We start from the raw sequence: 12,544 nt of genomic DNA on the forward strand, positions 1-12,544 counted from the left end.
CTAGCTGCTCGGGTACGTGAACTGAAAGGAAATACAGCAGCAAGAAGAGGGGTTCCTAAGAGAAATGCTGCTCCAGTTTCCATGGGGCAGTACCCCAGAGGCAGTAGAAGAGCTGATGTTATTCTTGACCCTGATGAAGAGACCTCTACCTCTCATTTGCAAGAATTAAGTGGCAGACGCTCCAGCCAGGACTAGAGGGGCCCTGCCTCTGGCCAGGTAGAGGAGAGGGATAACCGGATTTATTGGACTGTGTGGATCCGATGGCCTGGAACATCAGAACCACAAGAATACAAAGCTTTAGTGGACACTGGCGCACAATGTACCTTAATGCCATCAGGCTACCAAGGGACAGAACTCACCTGTATCTCCGGAGTGACAGGGGGATCCCAACAACTATCTGTACTGGAAGCTGAAGTGAGTCTAACTGGGAATGAGTGGCAAAAGCATCCCATTGTGACTGGCCCAGAGGCTCCATGTATCCTTGGCATAGACTATCTCAAGAGAGGGTACTTCAAGGATCCAAAAGGATACCGGTGGGCTTTTGGCATAGCTGCTTTGAGCACAAAAAAGATTAGGCAGCTGTCTACCTTGCCTGGCCTTTCAGAAGACCCTTCTGTTGTAGGATTGCTGAAGGTTGAAGAACAACAGGTACCAATTGCTACTACAACGGTGCACCGACGGCAATATCGCACCAACCGAGACTCCTTGATTCCCATCCATGAGTTGATTCACCGACTGGAGAGTCAGGGAGTAATCAGCAAGACTCGCTCACCCTTTAATAGTCCTATATGGCCAGTACGAAAGTCTAATGGCGAGTGGAGGCTAACAGTGGACTACTGCGGCCTGAATGAAGTCACGCCACCACTGAGTGCTGCAGTGCCGGACATGCTGGAACTTCAGTATGAACTAGAGTCAAAGGCAGCCAAGTGGTATGCCACAATTGATATTGCTAATGCATTTTTCTCCATCCCTTTGGCAGCAGCATGCAGGCCGCAGTTTGCTTTCACTTGGAGGGGCATCCAATACACCTGGAATCGGCTGCCCCAGGGGTGGAAACACAGCCCTACCATTTGCCATGGACTGATCCAGTCTGCACTGGAGCAAGGGGGAGCCCCTGAGCACCTTCAGTACATTGACGACATCCTTGTGTGGGGCAACACAGCAGAAGAAGTTTTCGAGAAAGGGAAGAAAATAATCCAAATTCTCCTGAAAGCTGGTTTTGCCATTAAACAGAGCAAGGTCAAGGGGCCTGCACAGGAAATCCAGTTCTTGGGGGTAAAATGGCAGGATGGACGTCGCCATATTCCAATGGATGTGATCAATAAAATAACAGCAATGTCTCCGCCAACTAGCAAAAAAGAAACGCAAGCTTTCCTAGGCCTCGTGGGATTCTGGAGAATGCATGTGCCAGGCTATAGTCAGCTTGTGAATCCTCTATATCGAGTGACTCGAAAGAGAAACTATTTCGAGTGGGGCCCTGAGCAACAACAGGCATTTGAACAAATCAAACAAGAAATAGCTCGTGCAGTAGCCCTTGGGCCTGTCCGTACTGGACCAGCTGTGCAAAATATACTGTACACTGCAGCTGGGGAGCATGGCCTCACCTGGAGCCTTTGGCAGAAAACCCCAGAAGAAACTCGAGGCCGACCTCTGGGCTTCTGGAGTCGGGGCTATCGAGGATCAGAAGCCAATTACACCCCAACTGAAAAAGAAATACTCACAGCATATGAGGGTGTTCGAGCTGCTTCAGAAGTTGTGGGTACAGAGGCACAGCTCCTCTTGGCACCACGGTTACCTGTGTTACATTGGATGTTCAAAGAGAAAATTCCCACTACACACCATGCAACTGATGCTACATGGAGTAAGTGGATAGCACTAATTACACAGCGGGCTCGAATGGGAAAACCCAATCGCCCAGGAATCCTGGAAGAGATTATGGACTGGCCGGAAGGTAGAGATTTCGGAGTACCAACAGAAGAGGTAACCCGTGCTGAAGAGGCACCACCATACAATGAGTTGCCAGAGGACAGAAAGCGGTATGCGTTGTTTACTGACGGATCCTGCCGTGTGATAGGGAGTCATCGGAAATGGAAAGCTGCTGTGTGGAATCCCATACGACGAGTTGTGGAGGCCATGGAAGGGGAAGGTGAGTCGAGTCAGTATGCAGAAGTAAAAGCCATACAACTAGCCCTAGATATCGCCGAAAGAGAAAATTGGCCAGTATTGTATCTTTATACTGACTCATGGATGGTGGCAAATGCTCTGTGGGGGTGGCTGCAGCAATGGAAAGAGAGCAACTGGCAGCGCAGAGGTAAACCTATCTGGGCTGCTACCCTGTGGCAAGATATTGCTGCCCGGGTAGGAAACCTGGATGTTAAAGTACGTCATGTAGATGCCCACATGCCCAAGTCGCGCTACTGTAGAACATCGGAACAACGAAGAAGTGGATCGAGCTTCGAAAATTGAAGTGGCTCAGGTGGACCTGGACTGGGAACGTAAGGGTGAGCTGTTTGTAGCTCGATGGGCCCATGAAACATCAGGACATCTGGGGAGGGATGCCACTTACAGATGGGCTCGTGATCGAGGGGTGGACTTGACCATTGAAGCCATCACAGGTTACCCATGAGTGTGAGACCTGTGCTGCAATCAAGAAAGCCATGAAGGTAAAATCTCCCTGGAACAGGGGGAGATGGCTAGGGTTTCAATATGGTGAGGCCTGGCAAATTGACTATATTGGACCACTTCCAAAAACCCGCCAAGGCAAACGGTACATACTCACCATGGTAGAAGCAACTACGGGGTGGTTGGAAACATACCCTGTAAACCATGCCACGGCCCGAAATACTATCTTGGGCCTGGAAAGACAAGTATTGTGGCGTCATGGTACACCAGAGAGAATTGAGTCTGACAATGGGACTCATTTCCGAAACAATCTTGTTACCTCCTGGGCAAAGAGGCATGGTATTGAGTGGGTATACCACATCCCTTATCACCCACAAGCCTCTGGGAAGGTTGAGAGGTACAATGGACTGTTAAAGACTATGTTACGAGCATTAGGTGCTGGGACATGGAAACAATGGGACACAAATCTACCAGAAGCCACTTGGCTAGTTAACAATAGGGGGTCTGACAGCCGTGCTGGTCCTGCCGAAACAAAACCCCTACACACTGTGAAAGGAGCTAAAGTTCCCGTAGTGCATGTAGGAAGGTGGATGGGGAAGGCAGTGTGGGTTGCTCCTGCCTCGGGAAAAGGCAAACCCACTCGTGGGATTGTCTTCGCCCAAGGACCAGGGTCCACCTGGTGGGTCATGCAAAGGAATGGGGATATCAAGTGTGTGCCTCAAGGAGATTTGACACTGAGAGAAAACTAATCTGTAATCTAAGTTATATGTTGTAGGAAGATGCTGTAGGATCAACGACAGGTCAACGTTGCAAGGAGCCGGGCAGTGCAACAAGAACTTGAGCTAAGCTGGTGCTCGCGTCCAGACATCCAACTCCACCTGCCTTGAGTGGCCACTTTGGCAGATGAAGACCTAATCATCAACAGTTCTTATGAACGTTTTTCAAGAAAGACCTATGGAATGAGAAGATACACCTGCCTATTAATCTTGTCCTATTAAATCCTTGTCCTGTTAAAGGACAAGGAATAATGATGAGGATGCTTGTATGCTAAAGTATGGGGATCTGAGTGTGACACAAATGTTATGGAATAAGGGGTGGAGGTTGTATTGGGTCTGGCTGGAATGTTAACTTTCCCAGCAGCAGCCCATACAGTGCCGTACTCTGTACTTGTAGCTGGAACAGCAGTGTTATCACACCAGTGTTGTGTCTGCTGCTGAGCAGCAGTGGCACAGTATTAGGCCTTTCTCTAACCCTCCTAGGGGGTGGGCAAAAGGTGAGGAGAGAAACATCACTAGGGCAGCTGGCCTAAACCAATCAAAGGGATATTCCATACCATGTGATGTCACACTCAGCAATAAAAGGTGGAAACAGGAAGAAGAGGGGAGGGGTGGGCTCTCGTTTGGAAGACGTCGGTCCTCCTCTCGAACACCGGCTGCGTGCGTTGAGGCCTTGCTTCAAGGACGTAGTCAATCATCGCTCATTTGTGGGAAGTAGAGAGTAATTTCTTTCCTCTGCACTTCCATATAGCCTTCATTTATTTTGTTTGTTTGTTTTCCTCCCTTCTTTTTATTTTCCTTTTTTTCCCCCTCCCTTTCCCCTTTCCCTTTTTATTTTCCCCTTAGTTAAATTGTTAGTTCATGGTAGTCTTTATTTAATTATTAGAATTATTTCCCTTTAATTAAATTATCCTTATCTCAACCCGTGAGTTGTTCTTTGCTTTACTTCTCCCCCTCCTCATCTAAAGGAGGGGGAGTGAGAGAGCGGTTGTGGGGTTTAGCTGCCCAGTACGGTAAAACCACCACAGACAGGCAGAGGAGACCTCCACAGGCAGCACAGGGAGCATTCTTGGCCAGCCAGAGGAATTGCAGCCGCACCGTGGACAGCTTGATGCACCCTGCCCTGCCTGCCTGCCCCCTGCCAAGTCCTGCCCCAGCTCTCAGAGCCACGCAGCTCTCCCAGAGGAGCAGGACCACGGACCTCCTGGGCCCCCCTAAAACAGGAGACAGGTCACCAACAGGGTGCTGGTGTGGTTCAGAATAACCCACTGGGATCGCAGCTCTGTGCCACTCACCTCCTGTTGCTTGGAAGAGACCTTCTCCTTCCAGAAAGACAGAATTTGTCTCTGAGCAAGACCTTCAGCCCCCTCCCTCGTCCTGCAGATACCCCGAAATGCCACAGACACCACCCCACATCCACGAGCATCCCCGAATCCCGCACGCCCTGCTGCAGGGCAAGCAGCAGAGGATGATTTATTCGGCAGCGAGGAGCAGAGGGGCGCAGACCCCAGCTCTGGACGGAGACGTGGGGCTCCTGGCAGAAGGCTCCTCTCCACCACAAAGCCAAGATTCCTGCAGAGGGAAGGGGGAAGCAGGAGATCTTACCCCTCACCCCAAAGCTTTTTGATCCTCAGAGGTGGCTGAGGATACCCTGATATCCTTACCCCACAACCCCGAGCTGGAGGCCGTGTGAGACGAGGCCTCAGCCCCGAGGAATTTCCATCCCAGCTTAATTCAGCGGCGGAGGACAGAACGCTGGACGCCTTACGAGATAATAGGCTTTGGAGTAACCACCAGATAGGGGAGGAGGAGGGCTGCAGGCCCATTAAATCTCATTATCCCTGTCACGGCCTCGAACGAGGGAACAAACGCCACACCAGGAGCGAGGCAGGGGAAGCCCCCTGCAGTTTGTCTGCTGGGGCTGTGCCCTGGGGAAGGTCCCAGCTCTTTCCCCTCTCCCCATTTCCCCATCTCAGCGATCCCATGGCCAGCACAGTGCAGCAGCAGCCTCCCTGCACCCCGTAGCCCCCACAGAGCCACCCTGCAACTCCCAGCCACGTCCCTCCAGCCACACGGATGGGACACGTCCCCTCAGCTCAAAGATTCACCCCCAGGGAGGCTTCTTCCAAGCAGAGGGCCACAGTCTCCTTAAAACAATCTCCTTAAAAAAACCCTACCAGGATGAGGGGCCCTCTGTCCAGCTCCGCTGCCCCCCATCTCCAGCCCCTGCTGGGTGACGTTTCCAAAAGCAGCTGCTCCTACGCACAAAAAAAAGCCGTAAATAGGCAATTTGATTGATCTCAGCGTAATTTACACTCGGAAACTCTTTACCTGGACGCGTGAGCTCGTGCAGGCTCTTGGCACAGCTGATGAGCACGGTTCTGGGGAAGGGGCACCACACGCACACCCCGTACCTAACACGGCACTGATAAAGGCAGCAAGGAGCCCAACGCTCTGGTGCTAAGCCAGAGCCCATCAGTGGGGTCACGCTGCGTGCACCGAGGCAGCCTTCAGCCTCCCTCCTCGCACGAAGAAGCCAGCTGGGGGGGTTCTGAGGGGTACTCAGCGCCAGCATGGCCTGCAAGGGACAACTTGGTGCCACCACGGCACTGAGCTGCCTGCCAGCCTGCCAGTTACGGGGTTTAGAGACACGAGCGGCTCGCAGAGCTTACACCCAACGTTCAGCACCAAACCAGGACGTTTCCGCAGGATCCAATTACGTGCGCGAGGAAGAAAACGCAGATTTACAGCCCAGATTCCACTAATAGCTTTCCCGGGCAGAAAAACACCACGGCTTTTCAGTAATCCCATTAGCGGGAGGCAGCAGCAGACAGCACCCTGCTGTGCAGGCGCCCCGGCCTCAAACACCCAGAGGGGGCTGGGGGAGCCCCGAGGCAGGAGCAAGGCAGCGTGTGCTCGACACAGGGGCCCCAGAACATCCAGGAGGCCGTTTCCTACAACCCCCCTTCGGTACGAGGGGGGCAGCTTGCCCCACGGGGGCTGAGAGGAGGCAGCGAGCCCGGCAGGCCCCAGGACCCGCAGCCGAGCCGTGCCAGGGCAAACAAACCCCCCCTGCACTCTGCCCGTGCTCTGCTGCCACGCTTTAAGGGCGTTCAGTGCCACCGACCTGTTTGTTTTCCCCGAGGTCACTTCTCTGCTGGCACCAGGAGGGAGCACGGGGGCAGCGAGGAGCGTGCAGGGAAGGGTGCGAGGGGTGGCTGTTGGCAGGGAGGACGCATGGGGCAGCGGGACGCTGGGGAGGAGGTGCTCGAGGTGCCCCCCAGCCTCACTGCCTGCCCCATTTCCCTCCTCTCACCCGTTTTCACACGTTGATGACGTCCATGAGCAGGGCTGAAGCCCCTCTGCTGTGAGAGGAGCTGCCACGGCGAGCAGAAGCCTCGTCCGGCTCCCCAAACCACAAAGCCGAGGCTCCTTGCTCATCCGGAGCAGGAATTTCAGGATCAGAGCAGGGATAGGGGAGGGAAACAAGGCAGAAATAGAAGTGCACGAACAGGAACCTGACAGAACAGCCTTGTGACAGCCAAACAAAGCTTTTACGCTCATCTACAGCCCGCCAGGGATCTGGAGGGGAGGGCTGCAGGGCCCAGAGGGGGATCGGCCCCAAGCAGGCAGCTCTGCGAGCCCGCTCCTGGTGCTGAGTTTCAAGATGTGACCTGAAAGAGATAAAACTTTTGTTTTTTCCCCCCCAAAAAAAAAAAACATAACCCTCTGGCTCTGTTTGCAGAGAGGAGGAACGAGGGCTAGAGGAGGTTCACAACTACGAGAACCAGGCAGTGACTTTTTGGATGGAGCTCCTCACCACCACGATCCGACACGCAGCAACAAACAAAGCAGCAGGATTTCAGTGCCACGAAGAAGACCCGAGATGGGCTGACCCTCCCTTGGGTTTCTCCTACCCCACAGCAGAAGGGAAAGCTTCTCACGGCAGAGTTTGGGCCTCCCTGGGAAGCTACAAGCCCTCTGTCCTGCCATCACCTCCCTCTGAGTCCCCGCAGCCACGACTCGGGACGAGACGCACAAGATGCACCCGGCCATCCCAGCAGGCTCAGCAGGAAGGCGCACACGAATATCTCAGATATTTGGAGCAAAAACAAAAAGTAAAAGACAGAGCTTTTGGTTTCATTTGCTTTAAAGGCAACCTGAAGAGCAAAACGCCGCCAAGAAGCGGCTCTGCTTTCCCACCCCTCTGTTACACGCATCCAGGAGGAAGGCACCCGGCTCCAGCAGCCGTCCCCTCCCTCTCTGTCGGGACAAAGGACGCAGAGGGATGCGGGTGGCAGGCGGCTGAGCAAAGCTGGGAGGGCTCCTGCTGCAGGATGAGGCAAGGAGCCTGCTACCTGCACCCCTCGCACCCAGTTCACACTTTGAACAGGACTGCAGTGGTCCCCGAGCACAGAGGGCTTCGTGTGTGGCTGGGAACAGCGATGCCACCACCGCCTGCAGCCCCGGCAGCTGGGTGGTTTTCACCCAAGAGGGGGCTTTCAGACAGGCAAGGGATGCTCTGAGCTGGGCTGAGGTTTCAGCCCCTCAATTTCCCTGCAGAACTGGAGAAAAAGAAGGAAGCAGCTCCACCTCCCAGCCGCTCACCTGGAAGTGGTGAAGGCCGGGAGGATGCTGAGCTTACGGCTCCCTGTGCAAGCGGCGCCTTGGGAAGGAGATGTTTAAAGGCAGGCACACGCGGAAGCCTCAGAGCAATTAGGGAGCCCTTGGGGAAGGAGTTAAGTGATTCAGGAACAGGGCTCAAAGGCTTCTCCTCCTCCGCACCCTTCCCAGGAAGGGCCCTGCAGGAGAAGACAAGCGGTTTGCCCAGGGGGGGTGAGGACCGGCCTTTGTGTAGCCTCAAGCCTCCCATCCAGGTCGCTACCATCAAAAATCTCCCCGCCAGCTGCAGTGTTGTTCTGCAGAGCCTGCTCGCCAGAGCAAGCCCCGCGGAGATCTTTTTAGGGCTCGTATTTCCAGACGAGCCTCTGCAAGGCTGCCAGGACAGCCGCCAGCCACCTGCTTCCCGCAGCGCCACATCTGCAGCCCTGTTTGGAGGCTGCGGGGAAAAGGATTTCCTCCTGGGAGAGGGGGCACCCTCTTTTTTGGGGGCAGAGGACACCGCACGGGACTGGTGGTCCCTTCCAGCTGCTCCCCGGCCTCAGCCCTGCAGACACATGAGAACCACGAGGGCTTCGTTTCAGCGCCCACGCAGGTAAGGAGACAAAGAGCCTCTCACGAGAGCCGCCACCGAGCGCGCTGCTGCCCGCCGCCCCCGCACCGCTGCTGCTAGACACGGCCCCAGAAGGATTTTGGGGTGCGGCAGCTCTGAAAGGCACTTCCCAAACCCCAATTCCCTCTCCCCTCGCTGAGTTTGTGAGGTGAGACAGCATCCTGCCCCACCTTTGGACCCGAGCAGGCCACGTGGCGCTGCCGCAGCTCGGTGCCAGCGCCCTGCTCCGCTGGCGCTCCCCCCAGACCGTTGCCCCCGGGGCATCGCCTCCCTGCGCGGGGAGCCAAGGTCCAGCAGCAGATCGCCAGGTAAGGATGACGCCAGGTAGCCCTGTGGCAAGAGCCTTGCGCGCAGCTTTTATCACCTGAGAGCTTCCTCTGCTCCTCCTGCAGCAGCTGGATGAGAGCTGCGCCCTGGGCACCGCGCAGCAGAGGCACAGAACTCACACGAGGGCGAGAGAAGAGAGAGGAAGAGGAAGAGCAGGCGCCTCCGTGAGCGTCCCGCACCCGTTTTCTCCCCTGGCCACAGTTTTCTAGGAGGAGGTTGCCCAGGAGCCTGCCAGAAATAGATTTGGAGATGGGTTTTTCAAGCTGCAGCTCGTGATTTCTGGCAGCCAGCCGCAAGGTCTGCGCTCCTGAACAGCGGAGCCGCGCTGCATCCCTCCCGGCACGGGGTGCTCAGCGCCCAACAACACCCAACAGGGCACCTGCTTTGGGATGTGCTGGCTTTGGGGACGTGCTCCGGGCACAAAACACCTCCTCCAGGGCTGAACGCAGGCTGCTGAGGGGATGAGGCAGAGCAAGCGGCACAGCAAGAGCTGAAAGAAACCTGCTATTTTGCACCGTCACCTACCCGCACCCCAAAAGCAGCAGCCTCCTCGCTCCCTCTTTTGGGGCCACGCTGTGCCCTGATGGAGTTTCCCGGGCCCCAGCACCAGTGGAGATGCTCCAGAATCGTGCTCCGTCACAGCCCCTATTGATTCGGGGAAACCACAGCCTCCTGAGCGCAGCTACTGCTGCCAACACGACCGCAGGCCTGCCCCGGGGGCACGCGCCGCTGGCTGGGCTCCTGCCGGCCCCACGCTGCCTCCCAGTAAGGCCAGTAAGAGCAACTGGTGCTGCCAGTACGCGGCCAGAGCTGGAAGAACTGGGCAGGACCCAAGCTCCAGCTGCACGAAGCGTGGATGGAAAGCTGAGAGGGGCCTGGAGCAGCCTCCCTGCGAGGAGAGGAGGAGAGACCTGGGGAAAAGAGACCGAGAGGGGATCTCAGCAATGTGCATAAATACCTGAGGGGTGGGAGGCAGAGGGGTTTGGCCAACCTCTTTTCAGTGTTTGTGGGGACAGGACAAGGGGTAATGGGCACGAAACGGAGCCCAGGCAGTTCCGCACCAACACACAGAAAAACTTCTTCACGGTGAGGGTGCTGGAGTGCTGGGACAGGCTGCCCAGGGAGACTGGGGGGTCTCCTCCTCTGGAGATGCTCAAGGCCCGTCTGGACGCCTCCCCACAAAGACCAAGACCCCACCCCCAAGGACCAGAGCCCCCCCTCCCAGCACCAAAACACCCCCTGAAGCACCAGGACTGCTCCACAGCACCACGACCCTCCCCAGAGCACCAGGACCTGACCCCCCTCCGGCACCACGAGGCCCCCCAAAGCACCAGGACCCCCCCCCCAAGCACCAGGACCTGACCCCCCACACACACTGCACCAGGACCCCCTCCCATGACCCACAGCACTATGACCTGCCCCCCCTCAGAGCACCAGGACCCCCCCCCCCCAAGCACCAGGACACCTGGCACCAAGACCTGACCCCCCACCAATAGCCAAGACCCCCCCACTAAGGACAAGGACCCCTTTACAGCACCACAACCCCCCGCCCCCAGCACCAGGACCCCCGGCATCAAGACCTGACCCCCCCCCCAAGAACCGAGACCCCCGCCCCAAGCACCAGGACACCACCCCCTCCCGGCACCACGACCCCCAGCACCAGGACCTGACCAACCCCACAAAGCACCACGACCCCCCCCCATCACCAGGACCCCCGGCATCAAGACCTGACCCCCCCCGGCACATGGGACCCCCCCCAAAAAAACCGAAACCCCCTCCCCACGCACCTGGACCCCCAGTATCAAGACCTGACCCCCCCACCCAAGAACCAAGACCCCTCCCCAAGCACCGGGACTCCCCCCTCCCAAGCACCAGTACCCTCCCCCCAAGCACCGAGACCCCCCCCCTCCCCATAAGAACGAGGACCCCTCCAGAGCACCACGACCCCCAGCACCAAGACCTGCCCCCCCCCAAAGCACCACGACCCCTCCCCAGCACCAGGACCCCCGGCATCAAGACCTGACCCCCCCCAAGCACATGGGTCCCCCCCCCCAAAGAACCGAGACCCCCTCTCAAGCACTGAGACCCCCCCTCAAAGCACCGGGACCCCCTCCCTGGCACCACGACCCCTCTCCAGCACCAGGACCCGACCCCCCCCCCCAGCACCGGGACCCCCAGCATCAAGACCTGACCCCCTCCCAAGCACCGGGACCCCCTCCCCAAGCACCGGGACCCCCTCCCCAAGCACCGGGACCCCCTCCCCAAGCACCGGGACCCCCTCCCCAAGCACCGGGACCCCCTCCCCAAGCACCGGGACCCCCTCCCCAAGCACCGGGACCCCCTCCCCAAGCACCGGGACCCCCTCCCCAAGCACCGGGACCCCCTCCCCAAGCACCGGGACCCCCTCCCCAAGCACCGGGACCCCCTCCCCAAGCACCGGGACCCCCTCCCCAAGCACCGGGACACCCTCCCCAAGCACCGGGACCCGCTCCCCAAGCACCGGGACCCCCCCCCCCACTGCACCAGGGCCCCCAGCACCAGGACCCGACCCCCCCCCCAGCACCGGGACCCCCAGCATCAAGACCTGACCCACTCCTAAGAACCGAGACCCCCTCCCCAAGCACCGGGCCCCCCCCCCCCACTGCACCAGGCCCCCGGCACCAGGCCCCGATCCCCCCTCCCTCCCTCCCTCCAACCCCCCCCCCCAAGCACCGGGCCGCCCCCCCCCCGGCACCACGACCCCCTCCCACACCCAGCAGACCCCCCCCGCGGCCCCTCACCTTGTACTTGCCGAAGCCGGCCAGCTGCTCTCCCGTCACGTACCCCATGGCGTCCCCCCCCCCCCAGCACCGCGCCCGCCGCCTCACGGCGCCTCCCGCCGCCGCCTCGGCCCACCGGGCGTGCCCGTGACGTCACCGCCGCCCCCCCCTCCCACAGCCCCTCCCCACAGCGCCCCCTAGCGGCCTGGAGGACCCTGAGTGGGGGGGGGGGGGGGCAGGAACATGGCTGCCATTTCCCCCCCCCCCCCTCCCTCAGCCCCATCCAGCCTGGCCTTGGGCACCCCCAGGGATGGGGCAGCCTCCACCAGGGCCTCACCACCCTCAGAATAAAGGATTTCGTCCCTGCACCTGTCCCAAACGTGCCCTCTTTCATTTCATCGCCTTCACGGGGGGTGCTTGGTGTTTTGGGCATAAAAACGTTGTTTTGGGACATTTACGTGGGTGAGAGGGAAGGAAGGAAGGTGGTGTTGGGGCACGCTCGCAGCGATCAGAAAGCGCAGCAGGCGACCTTGTAAAATGCAGGCCGCCGCAAAGAGTGTCAAAGGCAAAAAAAATCCGACTCGTAACGGGACGGCAGCTGAAAGCCATGGATTGGCTGTGAAGCACCGGATAGGCTGTGAACCTGGATTATTACCCAGTCAAGGGGGAAACAGGAGGGTCCCGGTCCTCAAGAAAAAAAATAATAAATAAAAATAAATAAATATATAAACGGTGTTATGGAACTGCTTCAAAGATTGAAGCCGAAATTTCCTTAAGTGGTATATTCTTTATTGCAGCGCTGGATGCACGGGGGGATCTCTCCACCT

The 12,544-nt window shown here is 57.9% G+C and overlaps 1 protein-coding gene across 6 annotated transcripts in view; it reads right to left on the reverse strand.

Annotated features, from left to right (window-relative positions):
- Positions 1–11,881, reverse strand: part of LOC137854999 (interferon-induced very large GTPase 1-like) — an 81,948-nt gene extending 70,067 nt beyond the window's left edge. For 2 of the 6 annotated variants that reach the window (XM_068679063.1, XM_068679061.1), the window contains exon 1: positions 11,739–11,881. The gene's annotated coding sequence lies outside the window, so the exon portion shown is untranslated. Of the gene's footprint in view, positions 1–6,040; positions 9,870–9,949; positions 10,320–11,738 lie in introns of those variants that run through there. The other 4 variants (XR_011095482.1, XR_011095481.1, XR_011095483.1 and 1 more) reach the window with 4 other exon arrangements.
- Positions 11,882–12,544: the final 663 nt, after the last annotated feature.

The sequence above is a fragment of the Anas acuta genome, chromosome 3 (genome assembly GCF_963932015.1).
Source record: "Anas acuta chromosome 3, bAnaAcu1.1, whole genome shotgun sequence".
NCBI classification, from domain to species: domain Eukaryota; kingdom Metazoa; phylum Chordata; class Aves; order Anseriformes; family Anatidae; genus Anas; species Anas acuta.